Raw genomic sequence first — 16,159 nt, 5'->3', positions numbered from 1 at the left:
TTTCTGCTTATCAAATTCAAGTGCATCTCTATTCTTTATTTAATGCTTATATAGGGAGGGAGAATTCAAACCTTCCCTTTATTTGGGATACTTGGAATTCCTTTAAGGTGATGGTTTTTTCTTGCCAACTTTTGTAAGATAGATTCCTTTCTAGAGAGAATATGTTAAACAGAAAGTCATTGTCGGCTCTAAGGATATTTCATGTATCTTGTATCAGAATTTTCTTGAATTTACCTCTCATTTGTTTGTTACATGTAACTTAGCCTCTAGTATTTGGCATGTGATTTTTTAAGTGGTTAGGGGAGCAAGTGGCTCTTCCTCTGGACCCTAGAACTCTTTTTTGAGCTTTTTTCTATATCTAAGATTAGGGAGGGCGTTGCTATGATTTGGTATGTCATAGTGTGGACGATTTGATACGTGTAAAACAATAAGTTTTTCTCTAATATGTCAACAAATGTGAAAAAGGTGGAGAATAAGTGTTTTTTAGCTTAAGATTGGTTTTTAGTAGGTCAATTTGGAGCTCTTCTTTTATCTTTTAATGACTTTAGAACACTATCTTTTGTCTAAACCAAAAACAGTTCAAGAGTTTTGTCTCGCTTGAGACGTGTAGTAGTTTTTGGTCTTGCTTTTGGGCTTTCTATTTTTATCGATGGCGAACTGGCAGATTTAACTTAATTATCTTTGACAATTTCTTTATAGACCCCCCATCCTTCTTGGTCACCCGCGGCGAAAATCCCAAAATGCCCCTATATTTTGGAAATGCATCTCCGAAGTTAAAAAAAAGAGTGATTTTGGAAGTGCATCTTCGAAAACACCTTTTTTTTTTACTTAAAAAAAATTATTTCGGAAATGCATATCCGAAAACAACATTTCGGAGATGCATTTCTAAAATATCGTGCGTTTTGCTGTTTAAACAAAAACAACCTCCCCCCATTTCCATTTTACCCTAAACTTTAAACCTTCCACATTTCTCTAGCATTTGCAGAAGCGACCAACAAAGGCTACTTCAAAGAACATCAAATTGCTCTCCAACATTTAAAGACCACTTCTAAAGCACCATCAACATCATTTCAAATCTGTAAGTTTTCAAAACTTGAATTGTAGGATTGAAATTGATATTAGGGTGTTAGAAATTAGTATAATGTGGTACATTGAAGTTATTATGTCACTGGATATACTTAGTGTCATACCCCAAAATTTACCCGATACGACGCATATATGTTAATTTATTGAGGGTATTAAAATTAAGAGTTATGGGGTTTAACATATCTATTGTTAAACCCGATCTCTTATAAAACCATCTTTAATTAGATACGGAGGTGTGGTTAGAAGGCATTTGGGCCCAATCATTTGGCCTCTTAATGGCGTTTCCTTGTCCTTCTATCTATTTTTATAAACAATAGATGTTTAGGCTTTTAATTAATTATGTATATATATTTCGAAAATTAGTATTATTATTTATTTCAATTATTAATAATGGCTATTTTAGTGTACCGCTAATGGTGGAAATTGTTGTTGATTATTAATCTTTTGGCTTATAATATAACGGTTTTTAAATAATTAGATCACTATTAATCGTTAACAAAATTATTATTGTTGTTATTAGTTTATTATCATTACTAAAAATATTATTATTGTTTTTAACTATTGCTGTTATTATCAGAATAATTATTTAATTAGGTGTTGGGTCAATGAATATTAATGAATTAGTATGGTGTTTGGGCCAAACGTAACAAGGAGTGGGCCAAGGGTTGACTCAGCCGGTTTTGGTGCGGCCCATCATACGAAGGATTCACGGGAAAAAGGTAAATGCAAATCGAACTTAGCTTTAAGGATGATATGCGTTTTCGTTTTGATTGAATGATTTAAGGGATAATTTGTGGGTTTCTGGAGATTTTAAGGGTTAGGGTTCTTCTATTGGTTAGGGTTCATGGAGTTCTAACCTAGGGTTCTTGGGGGTTTCAGACTTTCTAGGTTGTTCTTGTTGAAACGAAAGAGAGGATAAGGGAGAAGAAAGAGAAGAGTTGATGGGAAATTGGAAAGGATATGAATCGTGACTACTCCTTTTGCATAGTTTAGAGATAATAATCTAGTGTTATCCTTACCGTGTTCCCTAATTGTTTTTTTCCAATCTAAATCAATCTAACGCGTAGATCGTCACTGGTCCACCGTAAACCCAAGCACCCTCATCACACTAAATCCCAGCGGACCTGAAACTTAATGGGCCTAGGCCTTTTACTAATAGCACACCCTCAATATTTCTTATCCAGAACAAAATACACCCCCTTCAAAAATAAAGAAAACTAGTTAAATTATTTTGTTAATTCTAATTAATTGTTTAATTGATTTCTTAATTTTCTCCTCGATCCGACTATACCTAATGGTCGCATTGGCGAGAAATAAATTTAATAAAATAAGAATTAATTTGTTTGTTAACATTAATTCTTATTCAATTGATCCTCGGTTAATTTTCTCTTCGATCCGATCATACCTAATGATCGCATTGGCGAGAAATAAAGCAATAAAATACAATAATGAAATTCGTTATCATGTAATAATCTAATCTATTAATTATGAGAGATAATGATAAAACTATTTAATTATCTAAAACTAAAATACATTTTATTTGCTGTTCGTGATGATCGAATCTATCGATCAGAATGGTCAGCAATCCTTCATCTAATCCTTTAACTATGGTGATCAAACATATTGATCATCGGAACTAACGGTAACATATTAAACCAGGGTTGTACGCCATTTAAAACACTCATAACTCATCTCTTCAATACTGCAATTTCAAAACCCCGATAAGGTAATTCAAAATACCTTGCAAACCACAAATCTCAAACCTACGATAAGGTAACTCAAAATACCTTCAAACCACCTCATATCTAATTCTAAGGCGTACAACCCTGCCCCGAACTACGTAGACTTTGATCCTCCATAAGGAGGTACGTAGACACTTGGATAAGCAAGGCGAGTCCCCTTCCCCCAAAATCTCACTTTTCACCCTATTCATTTCCTTAGCTATTAAACCTTAACATTTGGCCATAAACCTTCGCCTTTAAATTCAAAATCTTAGGAGAGGGTTAAGGGTGCCTGACACCTTCCCTTGACCCAAATATAATATCTTACCCTGAATCTCTTAACCGCGTAGGGTTTCCTATTCGCCCTGGTAGAATAGGTGGCGACTCTAAAAATCTTTATTTTTAGGGCAGGTTGTTACACTTAGATAGAAAAAAAATTCATTTTGGAGCATTTAGGTCAAGGTGTGGAGGTTCTACAAAAATGGAGTTCGCAGGGGGGTTTCGGAAGTGCATTTCCGAAAACACCTCCTTGGCCAATTTCGGAAATGTATTTCCGAAATTAAACCAGAAATGTTTTTTTTATTTTCTTGATTGTTTCGCATTCATATGGACTTCAATTTTTCAGGAAGACAGGCAACCCCGCGCGACTTAGACAGGGCAGAGAGACCTAGACAGCGTCGGCTAGACGCGAGTGGCCAGCACAGTTGGCATCGACACATGGATGGGTTAGAGTACGAGTACCCGTGCAGATGGATGAGTAGGTAGTTAGGCCGAACTGGGTTAACAATTAACTGTGTTATTTATCTTATGCATTGTGTTGTTTATTCAGTCATGGATGTTATGACATCGTGTATAACATCAGGTTCAGAAGTGTTAGTTGTTCCTTTACAAAACCACATAAACTTTACAATCTGGTTATGTTGACTGAACATATGTGATCCCAGGTCTCATTGACTCCTTCTTAGGGGTAATTAAAAATTGGGGGATCTTTCTGTTCTGCCTCTGCTACATTAATAACAGATCAGATGTCTTGACATCGTGAATGACATTCGAGTCTGTCATACCAGAATTTCAAGTATCGGCGAATGCAGACCATCTAGGAGTGGCATTGTGTGGATGGGTATGTGACATGATTTTATCGGGTGTCACATCCTCTGCTGACACCCGACGCACCCGGAGCTCCTAGGTCAGCACACGAGGAGATCGTGGAGAACTAGCAGGCCGAAGATGACCATGACACTGATCTCCTGGCAATATGCCAGCGGATAGAGATGCTTGGGCAGGACGCATTGGTTTGACTCTTTGTGTTTTCTAACTAAAAAATTGTTTTAAGGACAAATAAATACCTCCAAAAGACACCATTTAAGAGCAACTTTCAAACTATTTCAATAAAAAATTAGTTTAAAAAGGACATTAATCCATAATTTGAATTATTTTATTTAGAATGATATTATTTGAACACCTAAAAATTAATATCGTTAGATACTGTATAAAAATATACCATTTATAACTATTAATATAATTTTATTAAAATTAGTTAAATTTAAAAGAAAATTTCTTTACCCACCTCCCTATGGGGGGTCACCCCAGCGAAATTCCCAAACTACCCCTGCTTCAGAAATGAACTTCCGAAGCGCTTTTTTTTTTAAAAAAATTTCCTTGATTCGGAAGTTCATCTCCGAAAACACCTCATGGGGGGTGCGTTCGGAGATGAACATCCGAAAACACCTCATGGGGGGTGAATTCGGAAGTTCATTTCCGAATTATGCAGAAACTGTGTTTTTTTTTTATGTTTTTTCTTAAACGCAACCGCATTTTAATTAAACGTTACCGGCAAATAAAATAAACAATAGATAGACTGAAAACACTAATATGATAAATAAACAAAAAAATACTAATATGAAAATATTATATACAAACCGAAATAAATAAAAATAGTGTGCTAAATATACAATCCAAAATCAAAAAATGAATAAACCCCACCACTACTGGGTGTGCCTAACCCGCTCACCCTGGGCCCTCCTCTGCCGCCTGTACCCCGCCGCACGGCCCGCATCAGTGACGATCATCTCCATCACGGCGACTGCCTCTGGTCCGCCCTGATGAATGACACCTCGATGCAACGCGTCCCGCCCAAGCATCTCTATCCGTTGGCAGATCGGAAGGAGATCAATGGCGTGGTCATCCTCCGCCTGCCGGTTCTCCAGGATCTCCTCGTGTGCTGGCCTAGGAGCGCCGGGAACGTCGGGTCTCAAGAGAGGATGGGACACCCGGTAGAACCATGTGACGTACCCCTCCACACTGTGCCAGTCCTGGGTGACCCGCATGCGACGGTACTCCTCCGGTACCACATGATGCTGCCACTCCTCCCATATGGCAGTGAGCTGCACTCTGGTCACTGTGTCGGGAGCAGCCTCGAAGGGTGACCTGGGTATGATCTGCACGAACCCAAACTGCCGCATGCACCGCTCCGGGAGATACCGGACCATGATGCCGGTCCCGCATGCCAACCAGCCTGAATATAGAGCAACCCCGTCGAAGGGGACAACCTGAGCATAGTCGGCGAACGGCCTCCAGGTGACGTCGTCGTGCATCGTGCGGTCCAGGTACAGGCGGTATGGTCCCACCGCATCGTTCCCCCTCTGGAGGTCGTATCTGGCGGCCCTGGGCATGGCGTCAACGTACGCAGGATCGATGTGGAAGCCGTGGATGCGGGAGAAGTAGGAGATGATCCAGCTCTGAAACACAAATACGATAATGTATTAAAAATAAATACGAAACATAAATAAATAAATAAATACGAGAATGTGTTAAAATCAAACGTACTGTAAGCAGAGTGCAGGATCCGACCAGCTGCCTCGTCCTCCAGTTGGAGGCCTCATTCAGCTTCTGGTAGAGATATGCCAGAGTAGCTGCCCCCCAGTTCCACTGGTGAACGGTATCCAGGTCCATGAAATAGCGGAGGTAGGTCACGTCGACGTACCTGGCGCTCTTGTCCACAAAGCATGCAGCGCCTACCACATGCATGTACCAGCACCGGAGAGCGCAGCCGCGGTGATACTCTGTGAACAGCTCGTCACCCTCACCCTCAACCTCGGCAGCCGCGTCCAGGTGGTGCTCAAAATAAGTGCTCAGTGTGGTGAACCGGACATGAGGCCCAGATGTCGTGACGCACTCAAAGTGAGCAACCTCGTGCTCCATGCCCAAGTAGAGCGTCATCCACTCAATGGCCTCCACCCTCTGGATCTTGGAGTGGGTCAACAGCGGCCCCCTAATCGGCAGGTGGAGAAGACACTGCACGTCATGCAAGGTGATCGTCATCTCCCCAACCGGCAAGTGGAAAGAGGACGTCTCCTTGTGCCAGCGCTCCACAAATGCCCCCTGCATGCCGGTGCTGATGGTGGTGTACCCCGTCATGCAGAGCCCGCTGAGCCCTGAACCTCGCACATGGTCGTTAAACCACTCAGCTGCTGGTTTAAACAGACCGAAAATCTTGCGGGCGTGGTTCACCATTTTCAGCGGCTCTCTCTCCTGTTACAAAAAAAACAAATAAGCGAGAAATAAACGGTAAAATTATAAAAAATGGTGAAAAATAAACGGCTAAGTTAAAAAAAATACCTCTCCCTCCCAGATCCGCCGAGCGACGTGATCCTGGTAGTGAATCAGCAGGGAAGTGTCAAAAGGCCCTCCCGGAAAGCTATCCACCTCCTGCTCCTCCTGCTCCTCCTCCTCCCCGACTGGAGGGTCAACATCCGGTATGACCTCCTCCTCCTCCTCATCCTCATCCTCCTCCTCTCGCTGGCGGGAAGAAGATACCCGAGCCAGCCTACTCCTAGAGCCTGAAGCAGATGAACTCTCCACCAAGTCCTGTGGAACGCGGACACGGCGTCCCCGTCCCTGGGTCGACGCCAGCTGCGCCGCCGCCCGCTCGCGTCTAGCCGACGCAGTCTGGGACTCTCTCCCCTGTCTGATGCGTGTTGGCTGGTCTGACATAATCCTGTAAACAATCGAAATCGATTAATATGCGAGACAAATGAAAAAACAAAAAAAAAATTAACTTCTGGTACAGTTCGGAAGTTCATTTCCGAAAACTGGGATGGAGGTGTTTTCGGAAATGAACTTCCGAAACACCCCCACGCAGAGCTTCTCTGCAACCTCCAATGGCAGACCCAAAAACCTAAACCAAATCCATTTTTTTGCCTACTAAACATCCTAATATCAGTACTAAGCTATCTTAATGTCATTTTTTCAGATTCTAAACACCCTAATATAGTTTAATCAAATAGATCTAAAACTTGAAAAAACAATGATAAACTTACCAATTAGTGTTTAATGATGAGTTTGGTTGAGTTTGGAAGTAGAGTTTGGCTACTTCACACTTGCTTATGCAGAAATTTCGCCTATGGAAGTGTTTGATGATGATTAGGGTAAATGATTTGGGGGAGGGGGAGAGTTCTGCTTAATCTGCAGAACGCGTTTTATTTCGAAAGTTCATTTCCGAAATTGTAGTTTCGGAAATGAACTTCCGAAATAAGACACTTTTTTCAAAAAAAAAGGCGCTTTCGGAGATGAACTTCCGAAAACACCTTTTTCATGCATTTCGGAAGTTCATTTCCGAAGTCAGGGGTATAATGGGGTTTTCACCAGAGGTGGACTAGAAGATAGGGAGGTGGCCAAAGAATTTCTCATTTAAAATTGTATATTTATTGTATACAAATACCGTGTTAAACACCTAAATATGATGTCAAAATATTATTTCTTTTTTATTTAACATAAATTTTCCTTTTTAATTAATTTTTGTAAGGGTGGGTGTGGATTTCATATAGAATCTACCTATTCAAATGGACCCTTATGACATGTTTATTTTGTTAGGATAATTTTTTTACATAGTAAAATTTGGTTAGTCATTAGTCAAGTGGAAAGAATAAGAACTTTATTAAAATTAGAGATATAAATTTATAAGCAATCAAAGCAACTTAAACAATAAAAAGAGTACCATTCAACTGGTACTAAAAAGCATGCAAGTGGTGGTATATAACTTATTAAACCAGCAACTATGATCATCTCAATCCTATAATCTTTTAATTTTATGGCCACAAATCAAACCTATCAAGATACCAAAACTTTATAAATCATATATTTAATCTAAACTTACATACATACAAACACATAAGGTTTCTACAACATTTTTGTTAAACCTATCAATCATACAAATCATATTCAAAAAGATATTTCCTCATGTTTAGGCATAGAAGTAATATGTCGGCAAGTTTTGTGGTTCATCACATTTGTACCAACTAATCATAGCTGTGGCCTGTGCTTCTATTCTATGAATCTCACATGCACATTAAAATTTTTAATTTATAAATTTATTTTTTTGTGGTACCTAGTTTTTTTTTAATGGAAAAAAAATTGTTACCTAGTTAAAAGTTGCTAAACTTAATTTAAATATTATAAAACTAAATCTAAGCTAATGAAAATATTAAATGAACACGCTTATCACAAAGTACAAGTTGTACTTTGATTATGTATCCAATTATTAAGATTAATCTATTTGTCATAGTAATTTTATTTAGACTTAATAATCAAGTTTCTCTATAATAGGTTTTTATGCGGTCATTTAATTAATTACTTTCTTTGTTCTAAAATAAATGTCACATTTAAAAAATTATTTATCTCAAAATACTTGTCACTTTAGATTATCAATGTAATTTTAATTTTAATTTTTCAATTGTATCATCTAATTAATATTTTTAAATTATTGTTTTATCACTTTGCATTAATGCTAATTCAAATACACTAATAGTTCATAAGTATAATTGGGTAAAATTAATATTCTTCTTTTTTTATTTATTATATATTTTTAATCTGTTTTAAAGGGTTAAAGAAAGTAATATACTTGGTGCTAGTTATAACTATTTTAAAGTTACATTACAATTTGTTGTGATTGATTAAACTCTACGATGTAATAGCAAAGTTAATTATTTTTGTATTTTTTTTTTCTTTCTATGAAAATGTAAAGATGCTTGACTGAAAAAGGGAAAAGCATGAAAAGAATGTGTCACTTCACATTAAAGCACCAAGAAAGTCATATACAAATTGGGGTAATGTAGTTGGATCACTCGATATTATGTTAACATATTAACAAGGGTGCTATATATTCATTATTATTTTTAAGTATAAATTAAAGTTTGGACACGTGAATTGAGCTTAAATCAGAATTTTCTTCAGAAATTATTATCTGATATATTTTCATGACATCTGTGACTGCGTAAAACCCTTTGACTGAAAATATATATATATATATATATATATATATATATATATATATATATATATATATATATATATATATATATATATATATATATATATATATATATATATATATATACTTTTACTCTAAGAATAAGTTATTAAGGGTGTGTTTGGATTGGCGGTGGACAGAATTGATTCTAGAAGAATTGAGTTTAGTAGAATTGATTTCAATAGAATTGAGTTTAGAATAATTGATTTATGTTTGGATACAATGATATAGAAGTGATTGTCATCAATTAATGTTGTTTGGATAGTTTTAACAAAAGTGATTTTGAATTGGATAATTACCAAAATGGTAATAAATTCTAATACAAATAAAAAAGAAAAGAAGTAATTGATAAAAATTAAAGAGGGTAAAAAAGAAAAATTTAAAAGATTTGTAATAAATAATATATAATATGTGTAGAATTGATTCTACTAAACTCAAAAGCTAGGAATTGTAGCTTCTACTAGAATTGCTTTTGAAGTAAGAGAATTGATTTTGAAAAAGTAACCAAACAAGAAAAAAAATCAATTTTCAAGTTGAAGTGCACTAGAAGTGCTTTTGGGGCTTGTAGAAGCCAATCCAAACATGCACTAAAACTTACTCCACATGTTGAACGATGATGAGTTGTTTGATGATGAATCTTTCTATAACTAATGTAATGATGGGACGTTGTTGTTGAATACTTGTTTACTACTGGTTGATTAATGATATTGATATTTTGTGAAGTGGTAAATTGTGTATGACTTTATTCTCATATACCGATTATCATACACTTCTTTATATCATTATGATATCTCACCCCTTCTGTTTAAATGTTACCCCTCATACAACCAACGAATTCATCACACTTCCAACAATATGTATTAAACACTTTATCAATACACATAAAATGTTTTGCATATACAACATGGCTCAAAAGATACAAGATATCAAGTAATCCAATCACAATTATCAACAAAGTACAAATTTACACAATTAGCACACAAGCACACCAAATGCAATTCACATCGACACATGTGACTCCAATGCGACTCTATGCAAATGCATGTGGTACCATGTTATCCTTAGGAGATTTACCGCATCTCTTATCTTCAGGCAGATAACCATCAAAAAAAGTTTGTCCTCTAGATTTCAAACCCATCTCAACGGTTTGGGACAAGTCAATAGCTCCCAACAGAACTACCGAACATTGCCTATTTCTCACCCGATAAATGAATGCATGTGCAAATATCGACCACCATATGCAATTAAAACCATCTCTCAATCTTAATATACAAGCATATATCTCACTAATTCATCACATATGAATTCACCACACATTTGCACAAACATACACTTAATCATGTTATCAATCACACATGAAAACAACATCACAACACTTACCAAATCCACACATCACCAATAACAAGTAGCAAACATAGCTTAACAATGTTATTCTCAAGTAATCACAATTCACAACATACATACATACATAGAAATATCAGGTATCATGTTATCACAAAGAATTAATTCAAAAGCCAACCAAACGATTCCAGAAAATTCACTACAATTCATGATAAATCATAAGCATACAAGGACCTAACTAAATTTCCTAAAATATATAATTTTGCATAATAGACCCGGCTAAGCGCGATGGATTGCGCTAAGCTTGCCTACGATTCTACAATTTTTTTTTGCTACGGACATCATTCTGTCCAACACAAATTCTTCACTAAAAAACATCCAAAGCAACAATTAAATCATGGAAATGATGCATTCTAACATATACATAACATATAGAATTATTTAGCATCATAAAACAAGATTTCATGACATCAATTTCATCACCTCATTTCAGACAAACCCTAACATTTCAAATCTATGAAAATGATGAACAAATCCTAGTTTCATGCTACTACCCTTGTATAATCATTATACAAACCCATAATTCCAATAAACTCCCAACCTTACATTAGGTTTTGAACTTCTAGGGTTGCCTCCACTTCTCTCTTTCTCTTCTCTTTCTCGTCTTTTCCTTTTTTTCTTTCTTTTCTTCTATTCTCTTATTATTTTTCTCTTCTCTCTTATTTTGTGAAAACCTCACCAACACAATATTATCTAAATAGGCTTACTCATTAACAACTTTCTATTTCTCATTCTAACCAACATTAGGCCCAATTGATTATTTTCTCATTTTCACACTTACAAACCCAAAACACAAATATATCACAAAACATATATTTAATCAATTATCATACCACATAATAATTAATAAAATAAATAAATAACAAAATAATTAATAAAATAATAAATACTAAAATCGGGATGTTACACATAACATATGCATAACAAATCATACTTACAATTTTCTCAGCAACTGCTCTTGAGGCAGCCAAAGTGTACTCTCTATTTAGTCTTTGCCAAGCCCTCTTCCACTTCTCATGTCATGATGATGGAGATGCAGTGTGATCATGACTCATGGAGTCCTCATCTCTCAGTTGTTGTCTTTTTTCATTAAACATTGTTTTCTCAAGTTTCATGTATCCCCCACGAGACAATTTATTGGGGTATTTTTCCTTGTTCAGCTTTCCTGCTTCACTTTTAACCTCTTATAAACATAAAAAAATATTAACTTGTACGGTTGTATCTATAAAGCAAAAAATTAGTACTAACAAGGAACTTATCATAACTATGAGACTTCACAAACTTTTTCCAAACCTTCTTGTTAAGAAAATTATATCTCACACCCACGGAAGCTCAAGATGAGCCTTAGACTCCCTAATGTAGTCACGTGTGAGTCATGAATATTAAAGCCCTTCCAACACGTACCAACATAAGTGATCCTTTTTTTTTCAACTTATCGTCATCGAACAACTAAAACGTCATATGAAGTTACATCAATAAGTATGTATTAGTAATTATAGAAAATAATATTGAATATATGAGAATTAAAATTAATACCATAACTTCTTTCCATGTGTTCACTTTCACATACTTTGGTGCATAACTCTTAAAAAAGCAAAGAATGGGGACCATCAACTATCGAAGATACGACATTAAACTTGATCAGAAATTTGTACGAGTTTCACTCGAAAATATTAAATATTAACAAACACTTCAAAATTTCGATAAAATTTGCCCAAACAATTCCAGATGCGTCTGAAAATTTTCTTTTAAACGTAATGAATGACATTTATCATATTTTCTTAAGATTTGAAAGAAATATATATATATATATATATATATATATATATATATATATATATATATAAATAATAATAATAATAATAATAATAATAATAATAATAATAATAATAATAATAATAATAATAAAGGGTAAAATATGTTTTTGGTCCATATAAATATCTCAAATTTTATTTTTAGTCCCTATTAAAATAATGACATATTTTGGTCCCTACAAATATTTTATGCAAGCAATTTTAGTCCCTGCTATTTTCTAAAATTTTGAAAAATGTTTAATTACCCTTTAAATTTTATATTTTTAAATAATTATTTTCATACATGTTTAGAATTTTTAAAAATGAGAAGAATTAAATATAAATTTTTTAAATTTAAAAAGATAATGATAAAAGTAATTAAAATCTCGACTTAGAAATCAAATTTTTAGTTTCTTTTTTTTCAATGAACTTTTTATAACGTTCTAAACATATATGCAAAATAATCATTTAAAAATACACATTGGTTTAACAACAAGGACTAAAACTACGTATACATGCATAATAATTATGTAGGGACCAAAGCATGCAATTTTTTTTATAGTGATCAAAAACAAAATTAGGTAATTTGTAGTGACCAAAAATATATTTAACCGTATAATAAATTTAGCAACCCTTAACATTTTTCTATTACCTCAAAATGGTGGCAAAGAATACTTTTATCGTATGACTCATGTTATTACAAGTGATTGGCTAGTTTTTATAGAAAACTTGTTAACAAGATATCTAAACTTGTTATGAGACATCATATCTCTATTTAATTCTAATGCGCGCTACATTGTCAGCTTGTGATCACTTCAACATTTATTACAAAATTTATGTATGTTGCAGTTCATCCAGAAGTTTGCAAAGATTGTGTTTGAAAAAGTATTTTAATCCAAATTAGGTTGAATAGGATTTTATCAAATCATATATTTTAAAAATAATTTTTATTGGATATAATTCAATTAAAATATTTGAATTTTATTTTATTAAATAAGATTTGATTTATTGTTTTGAATTCAACTCATTTATTATCAAACTCTACTAGACTTTTATGATGGATCACTTTTTATATTTAAGGAGATGATTCTCCTTGTTTAAAGACTCACATATTTTGAAGAATTATTAATTCAGCGACATAATTTATGCTTAGTAGTGTCTTTCTATTTTTGAGAGTCTTTCTTATTTAGAAGGATATGTTATTTGGTCTATAATTGTGATTTGAATCACTCCACATATAATTGTTTCTTGCAAACACTTAGGAGTGTTTTTCTAGACAAGGGTAAAAATATCTATAGTTTAAATGACGAGTGTATGATCCTTTTCCATGAATGCATGTTTTCTCTCATATGATATTGCCTTCTCTTCAATGAAATTGAAGTTGGTGTGCTGAATCATCTACTTATTTCCCCTTCGCAGTTACATCCTGTAAGTTGGGTGTTCGTCAGAGTTTTCTAGCATTGGTGTGAATATAAAACCGACTCTAGAATTGTTTTTCCACCTTTTAAAGACTCAAAACAGTGCTAACTATGTGAATGGATCTAGTTTTCTTTCTATTATGCAGAACATCAGATATTTTGAAACTTATTCTGATAGTGTGGAGAATTTCAAGGATATATTTTCTTGGTCACTTCTCTTAATGAGGAATTTCATGCAAATATATGTCACTTAGAGCTTGGTTTTTCGTCTATGTACACATATCTTTTTTGCAATTATTGGGCTCAAAGTCACTACTTGACAGAAGTATGAATGTATCTTTATTTGGAAAAGAACTTGTCAAAAGAGGAACTATTCATGAAGAATCTCTGACGACTTTATTTAAGGAACTTTTCTATGTGTGTGGGGTTGTCACATCCAATGTGGTGTCTAGAAACTGGTTAAAAAGATAGATTTTTAGACCCTCTGGATGGTGGATGAAAAATCACAGGAGGAAAGGAAGAAAGTGTTTGGTAAGTGGAATTCATGCCTTGTTTTTTCCATTTCATCTCCTTGAATCTTCCCTAACACCTCATTTCTTGACTGTGTGATGCAATGAAAAACAAATATGACATGCAACAACTCAAAAATAATATTTGTTCTATTGCCGATCTAATGGGTATTCCGAGTACGCCTTCACTTGAGTGATATTCTACCTTAGGCATGCCCACCTGAATGCCCTCTAGTCCAGATACAAGGCAGATAATTCAGACTACTCTTCCTCCACGTTGAGACAAGATTTGAGTTTCACTTGATCAGGATGGGATAACCAAAGGTTCACCATATCTTTGTCAACAAGGGGAGGAAAGGGTGGCCTCCATTCCTGATCCAAAATAAATTTGGGTTGAGAGTCATCTTTATAAGCGTCTTCAGCCTAGGTCTACAAGGGGGAGCCTCTACTCAAATAGGGTTGAACTTTGTATTGTTAGCGTGTCCAAGTATGAGGACAAATGAAGAAATTTGGTTCTCCGTTTCTAATAAGGATTAAGTTTATTTCTTGGATCTTTATGAGGAAAATCAACAAAGAGAGTTGAACAAATTTGTTTATCATAGTCATCGGCGTCAACTATTTATGAATTCAGTGATGTTGATTGAAAATAATTTTTCATACCTTAGTATCTTTTTCAAGAAAGGTAGAAGCTTAAAGGGAGGATTGAAGACTCTTACAGTTGAGCGAAATTGATATTTTGAGGAGGTCCAGGATGCTTCTAATTAATTCCCAGCTTTGAAGACCGCCCTAGAATCTTTTGAGTATTTCGACACTCTAGTTGAAAAGATGAATTTGCTTGCTCGAGATGAGTCTTAGAAGATCAAGGCTTTGTCCAAAGCGGAATATTCTCTAGAAGAAACGAGCCAATCTTGAAATCCTATTAAAAGATAGAGGATCTGAAGATGTTTTTGAAGGAGTCTCAAGAATTCCAGACGAAAGCTTAGGACAACCTCCATGAATGAATGAATGAATGAATGAAGAGAACCTTTTCCTTCTAAAGAGTTGTCTTAGTTGTTGTAAGAAGGTTATTTTGTTGCTGGAGATGCCTTTGAGAGTGCTTAAAGCAAGTGGAATGTTTTTATTTCGCTGTGTTAATTTCCAGAGATTGGATGTTTCCTTAGAGGACTAGTGTGTTTTTTTATCGGTGTGCGTATATTGGTATGCAAATTTGACATTTTTTCTTGCAATGTATATATACTTCAGTTCATTATTTATTCATATTTTACCTAATTTACGCTACTATTTCTAGTACCTGGCTGCTTTAATTTCTTTGGGAATAATCTTTTCCTCCAAGTTTTGTGCTCGTAGTTTAATGGACGTCTCTAAGAATCATAATGAGTCAACAATCAGTACCCTTTTCCATGCCTCAAGTGAAATCTGGTTCGGGTTCAACGTATTGGAGAATCCACCGTGGCCTTTGGAATGGCTAGCTACCGAGAAGGAGGTGAGTTGATTACTTTACATTTTTAAGGTTTTCTTTTTATGTGTGTGCACATTAGAATTGTGGGGTTTTTTTATTTCTGTAGTTATATGCCTCTAGTGTATGGGACAACATCCTTAAGTCTTTATGATATGGCTTCAATCTTTTTGGGTGTACCTCTAACTCATCATTACCTTTCATAATCACAAAGGAAAAATATTATTTAGTGAAAATGATCCTTTCTTTGATCGAATGGTTATATTACATTGTGAATATTTTGTTTTTACAAATAAAGATGAACGTGAATTTAACATAAACAAGTGGCATATCCATTTCTTGTTGAACCCGAAATTTGTTGTCGTTGCTCTTGATTTTTCTCAGATCAATCACTTCTGCCTGTCTGTCTGAGGTAACTTGTTCTACTTACAGGTGGTTGGATGACCATGTCTTTTAGCTTCCAAATTA

The sequence above is a fragment of the Vicia villosa genome, linkage group LG5 (genome assembly GCF_029867415.1).
Source record: "Vicia villosa cultivar HV-30 ecotype Madison, WI linkage group LG5, Vvil1.0, whole genome shotgun sequence".
Taxonomy (NCBI): Eukaryota; Viridiplantae; Streptophyta; class Magnoliopsida; order Fabales; family Fabaceae; genus Vicia; species Vicia villosa.
The sequence above is the reverse complement of the archived record's forward strand: the minus strand, read 5'-3'. Positions refer to the sequence as shown.